Here is a 23,833-nt window from a genome sequence, read left to right on the forward strand (position 1 = left end):
AAGTGATCAATTCTGTGGATGTGTGCACAGAGAGGCTAAAGTGGGCCCCACTTACTCTAGGGGCTTAGTCATCTGACGTTATGGATAAGAGGGTACAGAAACCAACAGAACTTGAGTGACCGGTGAAAGTTTTGTGCCACCAAGTAAATAAACCAAGAAGCCTACTTGACCTATGAACTGTGGACTCCTCCTTATACGATATATTTGTTTTCTTATTTTAAGGTGAGGTTTCTGTTATTAACCAATTCAGGATATCCGGGCAATATTTCAATCTTCAATAAAATATAACCATAAGTGAACAAAACTCACACAAGTAATAGAGCTTCTTAGCAGGTTTTAGTACCTCCCTCTATTAAAAAAGTCTCATAAAACATTTTTGTGAAATATAAAACACATACAGAAATATGCACACAACTTAATAGTGTAGTTTACCAGCTATTCCTGCCATCTTTTGATACACTATGATGTAGCTTTGCTCTTTTTTGGATGTTATATATAGAAGCGTACTATGTGTATTTGTCTGGTGTCTGAATATTTTCAGTTTACAAAATGTTTGTGATATCCAAGCATGTGGTTGTATGTATCGGTAGTTCATTTATTTTTTATATTATAAATGCATTACACATTTTTATATGTATGATGGACATTTGAGTTTTGTGCAGTTTTAGGCTCTCACAGATAATGCTGTTTTGGATATTTTGTGCATCATCTTCTGGTGTACGCATGCCATATTCTATTAGGGATGCACCATGGGAGAAATCACTGGATGAGAACATACATGTATTTTCAATTTTCCCTCCAATGAGACCTATTGGATCGTGGTGTTTTTTCTGGGAAAAGAATATCTAGGAAGGGATCCTGAGACTCCCAGAATCATAGTGATGAGCTCAACACGCTCGCTCTTTTGGACGGTTACTATATCAGATAGTGAGAGGTGTGCATAGCCAGACTGCACGTTGTATGGCCAAGAACTTCTGAAGCATGACGCACTACATACATATGGCAGTAGAGGATTGGCACTTGGCTACTTAAGCCATTTCTAATTTTAAAACTTTCCTTTAGCAAGCTTAAATTGCTACTGCCTACAAGCTGTGAAAATTATTTCTGGCAGTTTTAAAATTTAAACAGCTAGGCTTTAGATTCCTTGACTCATTATCCTAGTCTTTTATAGGTAACACTATAGCCCAATATTACTTCAATTGTTGTGCCCTTTTTAAATAAATCTGTACAACTTTTAGAATATATTGCGTGGTGTATTGAAATGGCCACTGGGATGTATATCTAACAAGAAAAAGTGCAATCTAGAAAACCAAAACAATTGATGAAAGTTAATAGAGCTCAGTGACATTAGTTAAAATGTTTCAAGTTCTAAGATCATCAAGAAACATGAGAATTTCCCTTATTTTTTTCTTCATAAATCTTTTGAGAATACAGATTTTATGTAAATAGTCATAAGAAATGCAAGAAATTAACTTACGGCTATGATTCACTTAACTTTTTATGACTAGAGACTTGCTTGGTCAATATAGTCCCATCAGTGACTCAGACTATGTTAAAACATGTACCATAACATTAAAATGTATTAGTGCAAACAAGTTGCAACAAGATTATTTATTCTTGAAGAGGAAATTCATCTCCCACATAGAGTCAGCATTTAACTTTAGATACTGATGTAATTGGATTGGCCTATGCTAATCTTTCAAAGATTGATTTAGTTCTCTATGTTTTATCTTAGTGTAATGGAGAAGCTCTAACTCAAACTAAGTACTGTGATTTTGCACATATGCTCTAAACAGGAACTTTTTAAAACTAGGTACTCCTAAGCAGCTCTGACCAGCAGAATTCCCGATGAAACTTATTGGACAGGTAGAAAACATCTCTGCACTTCTAAAAACACTTGGCATATTTGGAAAATGTAACTATATTTTTAGCAATGACAAAGAATAAAACAAGAAGGAGAGAGATTGACATGGAGTCAGTATTCAATAAATGGTATTGAATGAATAAACTAGGATTAAGAAAACTGTTTTTGTTGTCACAATTTATCCCTACTTGTGCTATGAGTTGATTTCTACACTGCAGTAGCAAGTCGTCATTTTCCTCCTTTTTTTATTTGTTTCCCTTCATTACCTGTATGTTGTGTTTAAGTGTATAGTGTCCTAGTTTGTGTAGGGGTTGCCATTTACTGCTTTTGTCTGTCCTTAATACTACTCATGTTTTCATGTTTTTTTGTGTGTTTGTGTGTTTGCTGCTTTGGTTTAGGTAGAATAGCCACCTTCAGTATATATATATATATATGGAATAAATACTACTCTACTATAAGACGAGATGAAATAGTGCCATTTGCGATAAAATGGATGGATCTTGAGATTATTATGCTAAGCAAAATAAGTCACAAAGAAAATGTCAAGAACCATATGATTTCACTGATAAGTGGGATATAAAACTGAAAGCAACAAAGGAATAAGACAAAGAAACAAAAACTCATAGACACAGACAATAATTTAGTGGTTACCAGAGGGCAAGGGTGGAGGGCAAGTGGTAAATGAGGGTAAATGGGGTCAAATATATGGTGATGGAAGGAGAACTGACTCTGGGTGGTGAACACATAATGTAATATATATAGAGATAATGTATTACAAAATTGTACACTTGAAACTCATGTAATTTTACTAACCATTGTCACCTCAATACATTTTAATTGAAAAAAGAAAGGAAAACTTTGGTTCTAACTAATCTTTTCTTATCTCACTAGTCTTAAGACTGTGGATATTATATTTTCATATTCCTATGCCTGAATTTCCCTATTTCCAAAATGAGGTTTTTGATCCTAGACACAGAATAGTAGCAAATATCTTGAAAATCTACCAATAGATCCTGATAGATTTGGGCCATTCTCATTAACCTCAAGATAGCCATTGCTTCAGTCATTCACTCATTCATTCAAAAATATTAATTGCATACTTACTGTGTGAAAAAAGACAAGTTCCTGCCTCTAGGAGCACGTAGTATGGCAAAGGAGACCAACGGAAGTTTTAAAAATCACCATATAATATTATACAAGATCATTGAGCCAACATAGATTATGAGGTCCATGAACATGTCATATCTATGTTAAATATTTTAATATATTCCCTGATAATTAAACTAGTGCATATATAGCAATCCATATGGAATTATCAACATGTTACACACTGCCTAGCACTGAGTGAGCAACAGGTGATTTTTGTTGAAAGAATGAGCTTTAGTTAACACTTATTTTATGATTACTATGTTCACATTAAAATTTTTTAAGTAATTTTTTATATTAAATGACAAAACTGAATCTGTCCTACCTTGGGCATATCAGGAGAAGGCAGGGCTCTTTGGAAATGGGGAAGCGAAAGAGGCCCTATTTCCCAAACTCAGGTTGTTGTTAATTAATTCAGTCATTCTTTCATAGTGTTAAACAGTGGCATCTAATAAAGATCAACCCAGACTAAACAGCATTGGCCCAGACCATCATGAGGTAATCCATAGGTTCTACACACACGGTGATATTTAGTTAAAGGATTTTAAGTTGATGTTCATGAGTAATTTATTTCTGTAGTTTTCTTTCTCTGTAATTTTTTTCTTTTGGTAGTAGAGTAACACTGGCTTTCATAAAAGGAGTTGGGAACTATTTCCTTATTTTCTGTTTTCTAGAAAATGATTTTGTAGAATTGATATTATTGGTATTATGCCATCCTTATATGTTAGATCAAATTCACCAGTTAAAACATTCGGACTTGTTTTTTTTGTTTTTTTTTCTTTACTGGAAGGAGTTTAGTTAATAACTTAATTACTTTTTCAGAAATAGATATTTTTCTGTCTTATAGCAACCCTCTAAATCCAATCTGATAAAATAAATGTTTGGAGTGGAGGTTTAGCATGCTGTCTGTGAAAGAGAATTAAGTTTTTAACCATGAAGATTTTAACTTCACATCTGGGTCAGAACAGTACCTGTGAAATATTATATTGCAATCAACACCTTCATATTTAGTTTCGAGCTTGATTATTTGTGGTATTATATTGGCCTGAATTGTAGAGGAGACTAAACAGCATAGAAAACATTTGTTAGGACAGGATAAAGAAACCAAGCAGAAGCATGAGGAGTCCCTGAAATCTGGCTCCCCACTTGTTGTTAATTGCTGTTAAAAATCAGTCATGACAGGGGCCTCTAGTAATGTTTTGGTCGAATTAGAGAACGTGTTCAAAGTGTTTGTTTTGTTGTTGTTGTTGTTGTTTTATGATGATAATTTACAGTGTAGTTTTTTTATTTGTAGAGTACATGAGTTCACTTATTCATTTTTATTTATTCTGTCTTTGTCTTTTATTTAAATTATTGGGTCAATTTTTATTTAATGCAATTACTACTAAATTCATGCTTAAATATACCATTCTCTAGTTTGATTTTATTCAGATTCTTTACATTATATTTGTGTTTCTTTTTCCCTAGTCTTGGATTGTAATGTTTCCTTATTTATTTTTATTTATTTACTTTACCTTAAATACTGAAACTAACATTACTGATTAATTAAAGTCTAAAATAAGTTAGCAACTATACTATAACATAGGTAATGAGATGACTTTAAAACACATTAAATCCATTTATTTTCTGTCCAGGTATTTATTTCCCATGTATTATTCTTATATTTTAATTCTACATATATTTAAAACTCCTTAATAAATATGTGTCTTGTTCTATGTAGGCATTTCCATTACTTAGTACATTTCCTTACTTTATAATGTGATACTTTCACTTTGTCTGAATGTCTCCTTTTTCGAATTCTTCAGTTTGTGTCTGCCTATGATAAATGTACTCAGTTAATCTCAGTAGAAATATTCTGTATTTTGTTTTCATTTTGGAAACTACTTAACTGGGTGTAAAGTATAGATTACTTTTTTTTAATTCCAGTATTTATGGAGATATCATTTCATTGGTTGGTGCCTTTCATAATTTTTTTTTTTTTTTTTTTTTTTTTTTTTTTAATTAAATTTATTGGGGTGACAATTGTTAGTAAAATTACATAGATTTCAGGTGTACAATTCTGTATTACATCATCTATAAATCCCATTGTATGTTCATCACCCAGAGTCAGTTCTTCCATCACCATATATTCGATCCCCTTACCCTCACCCCCCCCCCACCCCCTTACCCTCTGGCAACCACTAAACTATTGTCCGTGTCTATGAGTTTCTGTTTCTCATTTGTTTGTCTTGTTCTTTTGTTGTTTTTGGTTTATATACCACATATCAGTGAAATCACATGGTTCTCTGCTTTTTCTGTCTGACTTGTTTCGCTCAGCATTACTCTCTCAAGATCCATCCATGTTGTCACAAATGTTCCTATATCATCTTTTCTCACTGCGAATAGTATTCCATTGTGTATATGTACCACAACTTCTTTATCCATTCATCTATCGAAGGACATTTTGGTTGTTTCCATGTCTTGGCCACCGTAAACAAAGCTGCAATGAACATTGGAGCACACGTGTCTTTATCTCTAAATGTTTTCAGATTTTTTGGGTAGATACCCAGGAGAGGGATTGCTGGGTCATACGGCAATTCTATTCGTAATTCTTTGAGGAACCTCCACACTGCCTTCCATAACGGCTGCACCAGTCTGCATTCCCACCAACAGTGTATGAGGGTTCCTTTTTCTCCACAACCTCTCCAACATTTGTTACTATTTGTCTTGTTGATGATAGCCATTCTGACTGGGGTGAGGTGATATCTCATTGTGGTTTTGATTTGCATTTCTCTGATGATTAGTGATGTTGAGCATTTTTCATATGTCTATTTGCCATTTGTATGTCCTCTTTGGAGAAATGTCTCTTCAAGTCCTCTGCCCATTTTTCAATTGGGTTGTTTGTTTTTTTGTTGTTGAGTTGCATGAGTTCCTTGTATATTCTGGATACTAGCCCCTTATCGGAGGCACTGTTAGCAAAAATCTTCTCCCATTCAGTTGGTGGCCTCTTTATTTTGTCAATGGTTTCTTTTGCTGTGCAGAAGCTTTTAAGTTTCATATAGTCCCATTCGTTTATTTTAGCTTTTACTTCCATTGCCTTTGGAGTCAAGTTCATAAAATGCTCTTTGAACCCAAGGTCCATAAGTTTAGTACCTATGTTTTCTTCTATGCAGTTTATTGTGTCAGGTCTTATGCTTAAGTCTTTGATCCATTTTGAATTAACTTTGGTACATGGTGACAAATAGCAGTCCAGTTTCATTCTTTTGGTCGTGGCTATCCAATTCTCCCAGCACCATTTATTGAAGAGGCTGTCTTTGCTCCATTGTATGTTTTTAGCTTCTTTGTCAAAAATTATCTGTCCATATTTATGTGGTTTTATTTCTGGGTTCTCAATTCTATTCCATTGGTCTATGTGTCTGTTTTTCTGCCAATACCATGCTGTTTTGATTATTGTAGCCCTGTAGTACAAGCCAAAGTCAGGAAGTGTGATACCTCCATTATAGTTCTTTTTTCTTAAGATTGCTTTGGCTATTCGGGGTCTTTTGTGGTTCCAAACAAATCTGATGATTTTTTTGTTCTATTTCTTTAAAATATGCCATTGGGATTTTGATGGGGATTGCATTGAATCTGTATATTGCTTTGGGTAATATGGCCATTTTAACTATGTTGATTCTTCCAATCCATGAGCACGGAATGTCTTTCCATTTCTTTGTGTCTTCTTCAATTTCTTTCAAAAATGTCTTATAGTTTTCAGCATATAGGTCTTTCACATCCTTGGTTAAGTTTATTCCTAGGTATTTTATTCTTTTTGCTGCAATTGCAAAAGGAATTGTTTTTGTATTTCTTTTCTGAGATTTCATTGTTAGTATATAGGAAGGCAATGGACTTTTGTGCGTTGATTTTGTAGCCAGCAACTTTACTGTATTCGTTGATTGTTTCTAATAGCTTTTTGGTGGAGTCTTTAGGGTTTTCTATATATAGCATCATGTCATCTGCAAAGAGTGATAATTTAACTTCTTCATTCCCAATTTGGATGCCTTTTATTTCTTTCTCTTGCCTGATTGCTCTGGCAAGGACTTACACTATGTTGAAAAGCAGAGGTGATAGGGGACATCCCTGTCGTGTTCCTGAACGTAGAGCAAAGGGCTTCAGTTTTCTCCATTAATTATGAGATTAGCAGAGGGCTTGTCATATATGGCCTTTATTATGTTAAGGTATTTTCCTTCTATACCCATTTTATTAAGTGTTTTAATCATAAATGGATGTTGTATCTTGTCAAATGCTTTTTCTGCATCAATTGATATAATCATATGATTTTTGTCCTTTATTTTGTTTATGTGATGTATCACATTGATGGATGATGTTGAACCATCCTTGTGCCCCAGGGATGAACCCCACTTGGTCGTGATGAATAATCTTTTTAATGCATTGTTGTATTCGATTTGTTAGAATTTTATTTAGGATTTTTGCATCGGTATTCATTAGAGATATTGGTCTGTAGTTTTCTTTATTTTGTGCTGTCCTTACCAGGTTTTGGTACCAGGGTAATATTGGTCTCATAAAATGAGTTGGGGAGTACTGTTTCTTCGTCAATTATTTGGAAGAGTTTGTGCAGAATTGGTATTAGATCCTCTTTGAAGGTTTGGTAGAATTCACTAGTGAAGCCATCTGGTCCCGGACTTTTGCTTTTGGGAAGGTTTTGGATGACTGATTCAATTTCGCTACTGGTGATCGGTCTGTTTAGATTTTCCAGTTCTTCATGGTTCAGCCTTGGAAGGCTATATGTTTCTAAGAACTTGTCCATTTCTTCTAGGTTGTTGAATTTGGTGGCATATAGTCCTTCATAGTATTCTTGGATGATCCTTTGTATTTCTGTGGTGTCCGTGATAACTTCCCTTTTACGTTTCTGATTTTGTTAATCAGTGTCTTCTCTCTTTTATCTTAGTAAGTCTAGCCAAGGGTTTGTCAATTTTGTTAATCTTTTCAAAGAACCAGCTCTTTGTCACATTAATTTTTTCTATTGTCTTTTTGTTCTCTATTTCATTTAGTTCTGCTCTAATTTTTATTATTTCCTTTCTTCTGCTGACCTTGGGTTTTACTTGTTCTTCTTTTTCTAGTTCTTTAAGGTGTAACATGAGGTTATTTATTTGGGAGTTTTCTTGTTTCTTGAGATAGGCCTGTAATGAGATAAATTTCCCTCTTAAAACTGCTTTTGCTGCATCCCAAAAATTTTGGTAGGATGTATTTTCATTGTCATTTGTTTCTATGTATCTTTTGATCTCTCCTCTAATTTCTTCTTTGACCCAGTCCTTCTTTAAAAGTATGTTATTTAATCTCCATGTATTTGTGTTTTTTCCCGCTTTCTTTTTACAGTTGATATCCAATTTCAAAGCCTTGTGATCAGAGAATATGCATGGTATGATTTCAATCTTCTTAAATTTGTTGAGACTGATTTTATGTCCCAATATATGGTCTATCCTTGAGAATGTTCCATGTACACTAGAAAAGAATGTATAGTCTGATGTTTTAGGATGAAGTGCTCTATAAATGTCAATTATGTCCATTTCATCTAATGTGTCATTTAGGGCTACTATTTCGTTATTTATTTTCTGTTTGGATGATCTATCCATAGCTGTCAATGATGTATTTAAGTCCCCTAGTATAATTGTGTTTTGGTCAATTTCTCCCTTTAGTTCTGTTAGTAGTTGCTTGGTGTATTTCGGTGCTCCCTGATTGGGGGCATAAATATTGATGACTGTTATGTCTTCTTGTTGTACAGTCCCTTCACCATTATGAAATGTCCATCTTTGTCTCTTGTTATCTTTTTCACCTTGAAGTCTGTTTCATCTGATATCATTATGGCTACACCTGATTTTCTCTGGGTACCATTTGCTTGGAGTGTCAATTTCCACTCTTTCACTTTGAGTGTATGCTTGCCTTTGTACCTGAGATGTGTCTCTTGGAGACAGCATATGTTTGGGTTTAGTTTTTGATCCAATCTGCTACTCTGTGCCTTTTTATTGGTGAGTTCAGTCCATTTACATTCTGGGTGATTATTGATATGTGAGTATTTCCTGTCATTCTATCTTTAGGTTTCTGGTAAGGCTGTTTCTCCATTGTTTCTTTGCCGTTTCGTTGTTGTCTATTATTTCTGTGTGGTGGTATTCTATGATGTTTCCCTCTGTTTCTTCTTTTATTTCAGTATATATTTCACTTCTGGATTTTTTTTGAGTGGTTACCCTTAAGTTTATGTAAAAGAAAGTTTGATATTTAGAGTATTCCATTTTCTTCAGCACGCTTACTTTCTCCATTCCCATATTCCGGTTTAGGCCTTTACTCCCCCTTTTTGAGTTTTGGTTGCCACAAATTGTCCCTGTTGATGGTGGTCGAATAGCCTCCTTTAGTATTTCTTGTAGTGCAGGTCGTGTATTAGAAAATTCCCTCAGCTTCTGTATGTCTGGAAAGGTCTTTATTCCTCCTTCATATCTAAAGGATATCTTTGCTGGATATATTATTCTTGGCTCATGATTTCTCTCTTTCAATAGTTTGAATATTTGGTTCCACTCCCTCCTGGCTTGTAGAGTTTCTGCTGAAAAATCTGATGATAATCTAATGGGCTTTCCTTTGTAAGTTACCGTCTTCTTTTCCCTGGCTGCCTTGAGGATTCTTTCTTTGTCGTTGATTTTAGACAGCTTCAATACAATGTGCCTTGGAGAAGGCCTGTTGGGATTGAGGTAACTAGGTGTTCTATTTGCTTCTTGGATTCGAGGGTCCAGTTCTGTCCACAAATTTGGGAAGTTCTCATCGACAATTTGTTTGAATATATTCTCTGTCCCCTTCTCTCTTTCTTCTCCTTCTGGTATGCCCATTATTCTTATATTGCTCTTTCTGATGGAGTCAGAAAGTTCTTGTAGAGTTCTTTCATTTCTTTTAAGTCTCAAGTCTCTTTCTTCTTCTCTCTGTGTCATTTCCAGGTTTCTATCTTCGATGTCACTGATTCTTTCCTCCATCTGGTCAACTCTACTACCTAAGCTGGTTATTTCATTCTTAATTTCTTCTATTGAGTTCTTAATCTCCAGAAATTCTATTTGGTTCTTTTTAAGATTTCAATCTCTTTCGTAAAATGCTCATGCTGTTCTTTGATTGAGTTTCTGAGTTCCTTTAACTGCCTATCTGTGTTTTCTTGTATCTCGTTGAGTTTTTCAGAACTGCAATCTTGAATTCTCTGTCATTTAAGTCACATATTTCTGTATCTTTAAGTGCCTTCTCTGGAGATTTTTCACTTTCTTTCTGAGCTATCTTGTTGCCTTGGTTATTCATGGCGATTACTGGTTTACTATTTCTCTTCCTAGACATCTACAGGAGTGACTTCTGCAACAGGTTGATAGAAAGCGGTCTTTCTTTTGTTTGCCAGTACTTGTTGGTAGAATGTTTTATTATTTCTCCAACTGCAACTTATTTTCCTTCTCCCACACAGTAGTGCTATGTTTTCTCTGCACTATTCCAACTTCTCACACAATGGGGGATTCCCTGGGAGACGGGCTTCTCCTCTGTTAATAGTTCATCTAGGTCACAGGCGCAGTGTCCCGGTGGGTATGCGGAGAGCTTTTGATGTTCCAAAGCTCTTCCAGCTCCTGATTCAGAGCCCGTAGGTTTCAGCAGTTCTGTTTACTCCTGCAGGATCCGCCCAGATAGGTGGGGTCAGAGGCGGGTGAGTTGTGAGAGGTGGCCCAGAGCAATGGCGGCAACCACCACCACAGCCGGTCCTGCTTCCACAGCTCTCTCCCTTTGCTGGAACTAGTTGGGCTGTGAATTGTGTTTGCAGTCCACAGTTCTCAAAACAGCAAATTTTCTGTTGTTTTGATCTGACACTGCTACTGTTTCGCTTCTAGCACAGGGCAGGTGGGGGCGGGCGAGCTCTGGGAGGGAGGGAGGCGGCTAGTCTCAGTGCCTAAGGCTCCGTTCTCTGCTCGGCAGTGCGGGCTTAAACCACCGTTTTCAGCCTTTTTCCCTCAGTCTTTTCTCCGAGGTCTCTGCCGTGGCGTTGGGTTCAGCCTGTTATATGCTGTCCCTCAGCCCTGTGGAGCCCTGGCGGAGCCCTAGCAGTCCGAGTTCTTCCCTCTCCGCAGCTGCGGTAGTTCCGGGAAGCAGCAAGCTCGGCGCACTGAGCTAGGTCTGCGTCCTCCGCCCCTCCGTCTCGCACTTCTCCCTTTCCTCCTCCCTGAATCTCCCACCTGTAGGTGATTTCAGTCGGTAGTGGGCCTCTTCGTGTTGCCTGTGTGCTGTGCAGGGAGTCCTTTGTGGAGTTTTTGTTGTTCGATTCGTTGTAAATTCCAGGGGAGCTTTACAGAGGCTCACCTCACGCCGCCATTTTTCCGGAAGTCCCTTTCATAATTTTTATTGTTCCATTTTTAAGGACATTTTTTTCGTTAGTGCTTTTAATATTTACTGGGGGTTGCAACAGTTTTGTGTACGTGGCTTGATATCTTTATCCATTATTAGAAATGCTTAGCCATTGTATCTTCAAGTAGTGCTTTCACCATACTTTATCTGCTCATTCCTCCTCGCTTGTCAATCATATATATGTCAGACCTTTCAACACGTCCTAAATGTTTGTTCTGAATTTTCAAAATTTTGTATTATGTTGTTTTATATTTTCCCCTCTACCTTCAGGGTATCATATCTAAATCTGAATCTCAGTTTATTAATCCTTGCTTTGGGAGTATTTACTTTTATTTTAAATGCATCTGTTAAATTCTTAGGTTTAATTGTTATAATTTTTGGTTCAATATTTTTTGTTTGTTTGTTTCTCCAGCCACCCTCATTCTTCTTCTCCTCCTGTCATTACTCCTCTTTCCTACTTTCATTACTAGCCCGCTACATATTTTTTTTCTGGAACACACAGATCACAGTTATTTTAAAAGATTTTAATACTTCAGATATTTGCATCTGCAATGGACTTGATTTTATTTTCTATTTTTCTTTTGTCTTTTGCCAATTTGATTTTGTCCTCTAATAATATTTTATTGAACATTGAATGCTATGTACTAAAAACTGTAAAGTTATTTAAAAACTAGCTATGATAATATTTTTCTCTCTGAACCCAATCTGAGATTTTATTTCTGACACTGACTTTTAATCTTCGGAGGGTTTTTTCTATTTCTCTATTCCCTTTACTTATTAAGTATTTCCCTTCAGTGATTACAGAGACTGGATGTTTTAGATTCTCATGCATCTTGGTGGACAATTAACTCTAATTTTTATGTCCTCATCTCTGGGAGACTGCAAAAAGCTTATCTTGGCTGCTCAGCTTCTTGACCAGTAATTTGATTAGGGATTTTAATCCAATCAGATAATGATATATGAGCCTGGTTTTCAATCGTTGTAAGACCCAGTCTATTTTCAATTAGAATTCATTCTTGGTAGCTTTTCAAGGATGCAAATGGAAACAATCGGGTGTTTAACAGGACTCTTTCATGTTTGCGAGTCTTGAACCTTATTTTTTTCTCCCTAATCCTGTATGAGAGTGTGATAACTTTTATTGAATTTTGCTCATCATAGAATTAAAAATTTTAGATATAACTTTAGAGAAGTTCAAAGAAAACCTTAAAACTTCATTATCTCTGAGAACTTCAAAACTGCAATTTAATAAATATAACACATTTCTCCATATATCTTCTGGAATAACTATCTTAAATAGTTATTTATGTATTTTATCTCCTCAAACAAGTTGTATATTCTTCAGAGAGCAAACTTCGTGTTTAATTAATTAATGCTTGTTTGTTTACATCATTCAACATAGTGGCTTAAATCCTGCTGGCACACGGAAACAATTTGTGGAATGAATGTATGGTTTTCTCATTGGTAAGTAACAAATCACAACAAACTTTTCAGCTTACAACAATACCACTCATTATTTAATAATTCTGTAGATCAGAAATCCAGGCAAGCTCAACAGAATCTCTGTTTAGGTTTCACAAGGTTTTGTCTGGGCTGGTATCATATGTGGAGTCTCTGGGGTACAATATGTTTCCAAGATCATTCAAATGGTTGGCAGAATTTATTTCCATGATTTGGTAGGATCGAGGTCCCTGTTTTCTTGTTGTCTACATCCGTGGGCTACTCTCAGCTTCTAGAAGCTGTCTGTATACTTTGTCATATGTGCTCCCCCACTGAACCCTCACCACACACACACACCTTCTCAAGAAAGCTACAGAGTATATCAAACCCTCTTTGTGCTTTGATGCTCTGACTTCCCTTTTCCATCAAGCAAGATAAATTCTCTCTGCTTCTAAAGAGTTCACCTGATTGGGTCAGGCCCACTGAACTGTCCTTATCTTAATTTGAGACCTCAGTTACATCTGCATAATCTCTGCCATGACACTTAGAGCAATATTAGTTTGATGCAAAAGTAATTGTGATTTTTGCAATCATTTTCAACCTTTTAAACCGCATTTACATTTGCACCAACCTAATATTTGACTGGAGATCGAAAAAACAGAAATCTTTTCATTATTATCCCTAGAATTATGCCTACCTCAGTGAATAAAAAAGAATGAACACCTTTATGACTTACATTCAAAACTTTCAATCTTTGACTGTAAATCATCTTCTATACTGCATTTTAGAAATATTTTAGGCAACATGGTTGCATTTTTTTAGTAGAATTTCTATAATATGTGTTCAATATTCAAGTTCTTAGTTTTATTAGAGTTTTATCTTATACTCTGAATTCTATTTTTTTATTCAGCAAGACTTTTTAAAGCCTCATACTTGACTTATGAACTATTAATAATTAATTCAAATGAGTAAATTTTTATCTTGTTGGAAAATACATTTGTGGAAAATAACACAATTCTTATTGCTATTTATAGTATGTGTTTCATTTCTCTGCATAAGGTGTTAGAAGTGGTATATGATTGTCAGTAAAGTAATCATAGAATTTTACCGACTGCATTTACATGCAAGATTCTTTGAACAAACCTTAAGAGAGTGTTTATTATTTTCATTGTATAGGGTAATACATGTTTAAATTGATTGTCCAAAGCCATATTATGGGCAAGTGCCAAAGTTTGGACTTGGAAACTGGGTCTTATTTTACATTCAGTGCTCTTTCCACTGAATAACAACTATGAAGTATCACTTCTTATAAATTTATACAACACAAATAATTGTATTTCTTTGTAGGCCATGTCCCCAAGGCATGTGCTTTGGGTTAAATTCTCAATGGAACAGCAGCTATTTTAGTATACTGTCTTCAATTTCTTCCAGTTAAAGTTATGAAATATATTCTGGCCATATAGCTTAAAATGTATATTTCTAAAGCTAAAAGGGTATACTTCCAGTGAAATATAGATTGTGTTAAATAGATGAAAAAAACAATTACATTTTAATTAGATTACAAGATCTGCAGAATAAATGTGTTTTTTAAAAGAGAATTATGTTTTTAGACATATATATGATATATATATATATATATATATATATATATATATATATATATATATATACACACAAGAGACTAAAAATATACAATTTCATATTCTTCAGTACGGATGAACTGTCTCTGCAATATTTTAGTGTTTAAATGATTTAAAATTTGATCATGATTATCACTATTAACTTTACAGCTAGGAATCTCATAGGAAGAAAAAGCTAAATCTAATGCCCACTTATTTCGTCCTTTCTCCAAAATTCAACACTAATTATTTTATATTCCCTTTAGTAATTTTGCTCACAGTACAGTAAGAGTTCTACTATATTTTAAAGTAATTTCAGTTCTTCAGCAGTATCTGAGTTTTATCTCCTAATCACTGTTTCCTCCCCGTTGTCCTAGGCAACCATAACACTCCCTAGGTGATCCTCAGAATACATCCACAGTGACATCGGTGATCATTGATTTTTTCTGTTTGTTTGTTTTTCTTTGGTAAAGTACAACTTCTGCAAAATAACTAAATAATTGCAATGGACTTTATGAAAGATGGTGCAACCTGTCTCCTGAGGTTTCACTTTAGTCACCGACATAAGACAGCTTCTCTCTGCAGTACACTGTTGCATCTGCACTCCATGAGCCATGGAGAATTAAAGAAAAGGAAAACAGCACAAAACACACCCAACTTCTGGTTTTATAATATCAAGATATGTTGATGCAATATTTATTATTTGGAAACAAATACATTTTAAACATTTGGAGTTGTTGTTTATATGTGGGTTTTAAACATCCTAAGTCATGCAATAAGTTATTTATACTCTGATCATAATCACAATGGACACAATACATGCTTCCGGGTGATTGTATCCTTAAGGGGATTATTTATACATGCAATTTCATCAGTATACCTCATTCATATATTTCACCCCAGTAGCAAACTTTGGTTGAATGTGTTTTTCAATATGTGTGTTTTTGTTTGCATAAATGTTTAAACTACATAAATTTAATTAGGAAATGTATATATGTCTGTGAATATACACACACACACACATATACAGGTATAAGTGTATGTGCAATGCTGTGATGGTAAATGTTTAACTGCACTTTAGGAATAAACACAAAGATGACTTGTATTGTTTACTGGCTTCTGTGGAATAGACATACCCATCGTAGCTGAGTTCAAGATAGCAACATGATGTCACTGAACACAACACCTGTTAATAATACACAATAGCAAGCATTATGTAATATTTTCACCAGCTACGATAGACATAAATAAATATCTCAAAAGCAGAAAAGATAGTAAAATGTAATAAAATAATTAGGTAAAGATGAGTTTTCAATATGCATTAGCTTTGTTTTATTATTTATTTAATTATAAGTGTATGTAGTTAAATTTTGAATCACAGTTGTATTAACAACTGTTTAGGAAAATTCCTGAAAACATTACAGAAAGTTCTCATAGAATTGTTTGAGCTCACTCTTGGCACACCATTGATTCAGGCACTAGCAAATTTTCTACAAAGAGAAATCTGAGCTAATCTAACACTTTTTTTCTAGTTTATATAATAAGACCATTGTCCAAAGTTTCTGATTTAAAGAAAGTTGAAAGATTTTGTAAGATTCATAAAATTAGTCATCCATGTTATTGGTCTAGGCATGAAATGGCAAAAGTTTCACCTTGAATGCCAATCATGACTTTGTGTGTTTGTGTGTGTGTGTGTGTGTGTCTGTGTGTGCGTTTGTGTGTGTATAGTTTTATTTATTTTTCCAATCCTAAGTCAGTGATACCTTTATTATCCTAGATTGTGTACAATGAAAGAAAATGAATAATAAATTTAAAATGTAATAAATCTACATGGAACTAGATTTTTCTTGGAAATGTAAAGGCAGGATAGGATAAGTGTGTCAAATATTTCTAAGTTAGAGTACAGTTTAAATAATTCTTATAAAAATTATAGATATGGATTTAATTCTATTTCTTTTTAAAGTTGATGGTGCTCTTTAAAGTTGACAGATATTAAGCTTAGAGATTTTCATCATAATGATGAGATTGTAAATAAGGTCCAACTTTGGGAAAGGCAATTTGATAATATACATGAAAACCTCTAAAATGTTTATGAAATTTGATCCAGAGTTGTTTTATGACTTTTTAAATAAAGCAAAATTTGTTTTAGATGTGAACATAATTTTTATTTGTGAGAACACGATGTTTACTATAGGAAGTGATTTTAAAACCTAAAAATTGTTGTGTACTCATATATATATATATATATATATATATATATATATATATGGGTATATATATATATATATATTTTTTTTTGGTAATAGTATACAGACATATATGGTTGGACTGTTGCTAACATGTTATTCTCTAAATAAGATTACTTTAGAAACACTATTTTATTTTCTTTCTTAGTTATATCGTATTTTATATCTAGCTATATACCAAGAAAAGCCAGTAAATTATTGTAACTGACATCAAGTTAAGTTTATTGGGTAATTTAATTTTCAATTTTTTATACAACTGCATTTTTCAATGTTGCAACAGTTTTACAAATACAACACATACAAACAGGAAAAATAATAGAGCCCAAAATCAAATAAGATGCATCATATCACTGAGCAACAATGCAGAACAAAATTATGGTTTACATTCACTTTTTCCACCATGTTTGAAATAGAGGTTCAAATTTATATATGATATTAATTGCATTATTGCATGTTGAAAACAAACAGTGATTTGTTTTTTCTCTGTAATTCTCAATTCAATTGAAGTACTGAAACCTGATGAGGGAAATAAGTGAGAAAAAAATATATAAATAAATGAAAAGAAATGGTCTTTTAAAAATATGCATTTATTCATTTATTTCACAAATGGTTGAGTAGTACTATGTCTATTAAAGTAAATATATTTGACCAATAATGTAATTATTGGAAGAATTAAAAAGAATTTACATGATGATTTTTTTTTAGCAGGACTTTATTGGTGAACAGTGTGTACTTTTGGGACATTTCCAATTCAAGTTGTTGTCCTTTCAATCTTAGTTGTAGATGGTACAGCCTAGCTCCAGGTCTAGTTGCTGTTGTTAGTTGCAGGGGGTGCAGCCCACCACCCCTTGTGGGAGTCAAACCGGCAACCTTATGGTTGAGAGCACACACTCCAACCAACTGACTCATCTGGCCACCTGGAAGCTGAGCGGCAGCTCATTGACTGCTTTCTAGTTGTGGAGTTTGCAGCTCGCTGGCCCATGTGGGAATCGAACCAGTAGCCCCGTTGCCCAGAGCTCACGCTCTAATCAACTGAGCCACCCGTCTGCCCCACTTTCATAATTTTTAAACAACTAAGTTTATAAAAGTACAGCTCCCTATTTTTAGTATAATTTATAAACAGAATGTACACTCATAGATATTGTTATTTTTATTCAAAGGAATAGAGCACATTCTATATGCTTCCAAGAAAAATACTTTCATAGTGAGTTAAAATTGGTATAGCTTTAACAACAGCAGAAGGCAGTAACATGTTACCTAAAAGCACGAAAACAAACAAGTAAATAAGTTACAGAGACAGAATGAGTCAAAATTTCAGTGCCCATATAAGTTATTATCCAAATGGGAAGATTGCAAACTAGTTAAAGTATAGTAATTTATGTATTCTTTTAATAGAAGACTGAAGTTAAAGTCTGAACCAGAGGACTATTACTGGAGTGTTAGGAAGGAATCACTGTGTGGAAAACAACAGGGTGGCAGGGGGAAAGGTATTGCTGAGAGTGCCAACCAGAGGTACCAGATCTCCTGTGACTGGTGTCTTAAAATGAAAATTATTAAGGGTAATAGGTTGTTACACATTGTTACAGTAATATTACGTAAAACAAGAAACGTATTTTATTTTCCTTTCAGATGTTCTTATTTCAAAATTTAATTATTATCTGATTTGGAATTTTAAACTCAATATTAAAAATTAAATGAACTAAGTCTCTATTTACATTTTAGTTGACATTATCTCATTCTGTCTATAAGACTGTATAGCTTTCATTATTTATTTTTATACCGAAGTTTTTGCAACTTTAATTTTACCTGTCATTAAATAGTAATTAAAAAGTAAATTAAGTAAATATTTGAAGCATTTTGACTGGACCTAACAATATTGCATTTGTGAGATAATGGAAAATATATATTGGTCATATTGGTCTCTCTCCCGATCCTGGCACAGTGCTCCTAAAGTGATAAGAACACCAGGAGTACCTCTTGTTCTAATGTTGGTCTTTGACCTCTGTTCCTGACACAGAGCTGCTGAAATCTTTATAATTTCCTGGGTGGTAGAAGTATCTTTTGTTTAAGTGAGACAACTCTCTGTGTGGGCTCTTGGATGACTTGGATAAAGTCTGGTCACCAGAAAGACCAATACATGATTTGAAACTTGGAATTTTCAGCCCCATCTCCATTTTCTTGAGAAAGGACAAGGGCTGACAATGGAGTTAATGATGAAATCCTGCCTATACGATAAAGCCTGCATAAAAATACCCAGTAGTATGGGGTTTGAAGAACTTCTAGGTTGGTGAACACGTGGACATATTGGAAGAGTGGCATGCCTAGAGAAGGCATGGAAGCTGTAGGCTGTTTCTCCATGCCTTCCCCTATGCATCAATTCCATCTGGCTGTTCCTGAGTTATTTCCTGTTATAATAAACCAGTAATCTAGCAAATAAAAAGTTTCTCTGAGTTCTGTGAGCCTCTCTAGCAAATTAACTGAACCAAAGGAAGTGGTCATGGGAAACTTTGATTTATAGCCAATAGGTCAGAATTACAAATAACAACTGGATTTGCATTTTGAGTTGGAGGGGGGTCTTTGGAACCTCTAATCTATTGCCAGCCAGTCAGAAGCATAAGTGATAACCTGGGCTTGGTACTGCCACCCGATGTGGGGTTGGGGGCACTCTTCTGATACTGAGCCCTTTTTCTGTGGAATCTGATGCTATCTCTTGCTAGATAGTGTCAGAATTTAGCTGAATGGTAGGACACCAAGCTGGTGTCACAGAAAATTGCTTAGTGTGGGGTAAAACCTCCACACATCTGGTAGCCTAGAGGTGAAGCATTCTGTGTGAATAGTAAAGAAGACACACGGAAGAAACCCAGGTTTTCTCTACATAGGAAAATGGAAAACCTTAGTTTTCCATTTTCAGCATTAACATTTCTTCTGTTTATTTTATAATTATTGTAATTATATCTTTTGCATTATTTCTTAAAGGTATTCTACTATACTGCAAATCGAATTACAATGAACTCAAAGGGAATCAAATCTTTGTTGTATTATAATGTTACACCAAAGGCTACTTAAGTAAATGGGACATATAGACAGAATTGAACAAATCTTTTCATGATACAGAAATTAGGCTAGGAAAATCCTTTTCTGTAAAGGGATGTAACCTATATCTTTATTTGCTTCATTTATTTAATTTTACTCAGAGACTTACTCACAAGTGAGTAAGAGTTTTTGCTGTTGTTGAATATGTTTAAATCCCAAATCTAATGATTAACAAGTTAGAGCATATGTAATTTGATTCAAGTGATGGAAAAGGATCATAAGTATCTGGAGTTTGAAGCAGTTGTTTGCTGTAGACATACATTAATAGGTGGCTGGGCAGGGGAGGCAAATTCAGTTTGTCATTAAGGAGAATTTGGGGCTAAGACCCTGGGTAACATTTTGGCTACTTAAGCAGAACTGAGAGATAAATTGAAAGTCTTTTGGTACTATGAGGCCTATTTTCACTGGACCTCATCATAATTTTTGTCTAATTAGTGTTTATACCTCCAATATGAAGACAGTAAAAAAAAAAAAAATAAATCAACTATAACTTCCTTCTAGAAAACAAGGTCATCAAAGCTTTTTTGCCCAGATACCAAGATGTGACCTACTGTCCGTTCCAGCTAGAGAAAGGTAAATTTAAAAAGAGTTAAAGGAGTTAAAAAAAAAAAAAAAAGCTGTTTTTAGATATGAATAAATCTAAGACTTAAATTGTAGGACAATATACACAAGTGAAATCTTAAATAAAATCTTAATTTGTTGATTTAGCAAATAAAGATACTGAGGTAGATAAGGAAGACAGATTATGAAAACTAAGAATGCAAAATTTATTGTCTCAAAATGTTTTACCCAGCTGAGAGGCAACTTAGTAAAGTGGCTAAAACATGGATTCTGGAACTGGAACACGAGTTTGATTTCTGGCTCTACTACTGTGCTTGCTGAGCTGTTGTGGTAACTGCTTAATATCCTTTGGCTTCCATTTCTTCATCTCTAAAATCATTATTTAATTCATGGGCTTGTTGTAAAAATTAAGTGAGATAATATTTGGAAAGACTTATAATATTGCCTAGACATTATAAACATAGAAATGCTGGCTAAATAAATTTACAAATAGGTTAGGTAGATAGATAAATAGATAGATGCATTCATTTAATATGTGTAGTCTTTCAAATATGTATCACAGTACATTAATCATTTCTCTTTTCCTATGTAAGTGCTTGTTGAATGATAGATGATGATAGCTACAGAAAGATAGATAACTCTGAAATAAACTCTAATCAAAATCAGATGAAAATGGCTCACTGCTATGTGATAAGCATTGAGCCTTGTATTTCTGGATGAAACTAGAAAGAGACACAGCACAGGTAAATGTATGTAGTCATCATTAGAATAACAAAAATAAACCTGTTTTAACTATTGAGAACAATGAATGAATATGCAAAATCAAGCCTAACTCAACAGATTATTTTAAAATCTTTGAAAATGCTAATAAATGTTTATACAACTATCAAGAAATAACTGAATGGTAGTCAAATTTTTTTTAGACTAACAATACCCTACAATATCTTTCCAGTAAAATTTACAAAGGGCTCTGGTTTTCACTGACACAATGTGAAGAGTTATTAATGGAATGAATAGATAGAAATATATTTTATATTTTTCAAAAGTGATATTTATTCAAAAAAAAAAAATTAAAAAAGTCAGTTTAAATTAAAATTGCTTTCTCTATATAATTACCAATAACTAAAATATAAACAAACAAAAAATGCAAAACTTGTTGCAAAATTAAGTAAGTTTCAAAGATGGGATAGGTCCACCTGTTTAAGTGAAGTAATTTTATATTAATAGAACAGTTCATGTTTCGTGAATTACTAGATGTTATATATAATTACTTTATTTATAAATAATTACCTATATTAATGGAAAAAGGAGTTGTGAGCCAATGCATTTTATTCTCTCCACCAAATGATAAAAAAATGACCAAAATGTAATATCTATAATATAAATCATGTTAAGTTTGCACTCGCAAAACAGAAGATTCAAATAAATTTTGCAATTGTATACTACACTTAAGTCTGGGTTCATTTAAATGTTAACGAAACCCTGATAAACTAGATGTGGGGAACATTCCCAATACCTAATAGATTTAACGGTGTTTATGCCAATCTATGCTTACTCAGAAAGACAGACATTGAAGCTGAGGATATAATACTGACCCAAAGGGAGAAAGTATGGTGTGCGTGATCCTAGAGGTACACAGAGAAGTGCAAAGATGGGAAAGCCCATGGTGTTCTCATGTCTGTACATGTAGAACTACCTCATTGATTTTAATAACTTAATACATAATATAGGAATTCCCAAATTAAGAGCACATTTGAATAAATATTGCACTTCATCTTGTGATGTGACTGCATAAGAGGCTTTGCGTTGCCTGGTACAACACAACCAGCCTTTCCTCTCCTTTTTTTTTTTTTTTTTTTTTGATTTTGTTCCCAACAAATCAAAGCATTGAACTATAGCGGTTGGCTCATAGAAGCTCAGGTCAGAGGAAACTATATTGCTCTGGATTGCTGATGATTCAAAAAGTTTTATCCAGTCTTTGAGAGATAAGGAAATGATCTCAAAATAAAACTTTTCACAATCCTATTGCACTTTCTTTATCTTCTAAGTAGAGCCCCTTGTCAGCCTTTGATCCTGTTCCACAGAGTTTCCGGTAATTCAGCTGTCCCAGAGTGATAGGTTCTACATTTCTGTAATTGCAATCCAGCTGGTAGAACTTCAAGAGACCTACAAAACTATCTTAAAAGGCTATTTGAAAAACTATTGGTTGCTAAATTATGCTCATTTCCTACACCATTTACATTGTTCTGCATATAAAATATGCCCAAGATTACCTAATTAAAATAGGGAAGAAACAAATTCTTTACAATTTACTTTTCAGTAAAAGCATATTTTTTACAATAATCTTGCAGCTGCATTTCTCTCCTTTGTGGCTTTTCCTAATAAAATATATGCCATATTCAATAATTCTTTCACCCGTAGGTCTATTGGGCCTGACTAATAATAACTAGACCTTTGCTATTTGTAGAGAAAGCAGCCCAGTGAAAATGGGGTCAGGAAAGTCTCTTTTTCAATGTATGCACAATTTCCTATAGAAAAAGAAGGCAGGTATTAAAGTTGTCTTTCTAATATATAGAAGCATAATTTCTCAAGATTTATATTTTATTTGATTATTTTTATCAAAATACATATATTACATGTTTTATAATTTCAGGTAAACATTATGTAGAATCATGTTTCAAAGGAAATTATGCAGGCATAAAGTGTTATTTAAAATATAGTTATGGTAATTTCTTTATCAACTCTCATGTAAATGATCCTTTATTTGTATGCTTTACTGAAGTCATACTTGTATTCACGCCTTGGAAGGTTTAAGTGGCAGTCAATCATGGTTAAAGAAATCGTGTATGACTTTCACCTGAGAAAGTGTGCGGGACAATTTAATATAATTTAATACTCTGGTGATATTAGTCTGTAAATTATTCTGCTGATATGTTCATTTTTTTAAACTTTTTAAAAACATTTTAACAATTTCATAGTGCAAGTGTTGGTGTGAAGTTCAGGGCATGATGGATGATCGGGGCAGAACTGAAAGGACTGATCAAGTCTGGTTGAACCTCTCAAATGAGGAGGAAAATTGTCTCTTTTCCAGGCCTCTTACTGGTTTACACCCAGGGTTTTGTGGAATATTCTAGTGACAGGAACTCAGCAAACTGCTTTTCCTTTCTATGCAAACTTAGTTTAAAGACTTTGAATGATACAGATTTAAACATACACACACACACACACACACAGACACACACACAAAGTCTGACAATCAAGTTCGTGAACTTGTTGCAACGATATTGCTAATCTTTTTTTGATATCAGAGGGATTATTCATTATGGATTTGTGCCAACTGAGCAAATAGTAAACCAAGTTTACTATTTGGAAGTGCAGAAAAGGCTGCATCAAAAAGTTAGACGACCTGAACATTTTGCCAACAATTCATGGCTTTTGCATCACGACAATGCACCAGCTCACACGACACTGTCTGTGAGGGAGTT

This window comes from Rhinolophus sinicus, linkage group LG04, assembly GCF_036562045.2.
Source record: "Rhinolophus sinicus isolate RSC01 linkage group LG04, ASM3656204v1, whole genome shotgun sequence".
Taxonomy (NCBI): Eukaryota; Metazoa; Chordata; class Mammalia; order Chiroptera; family Rhinolophidae; genus Rhinolophus; species Rhinolophus sinicus.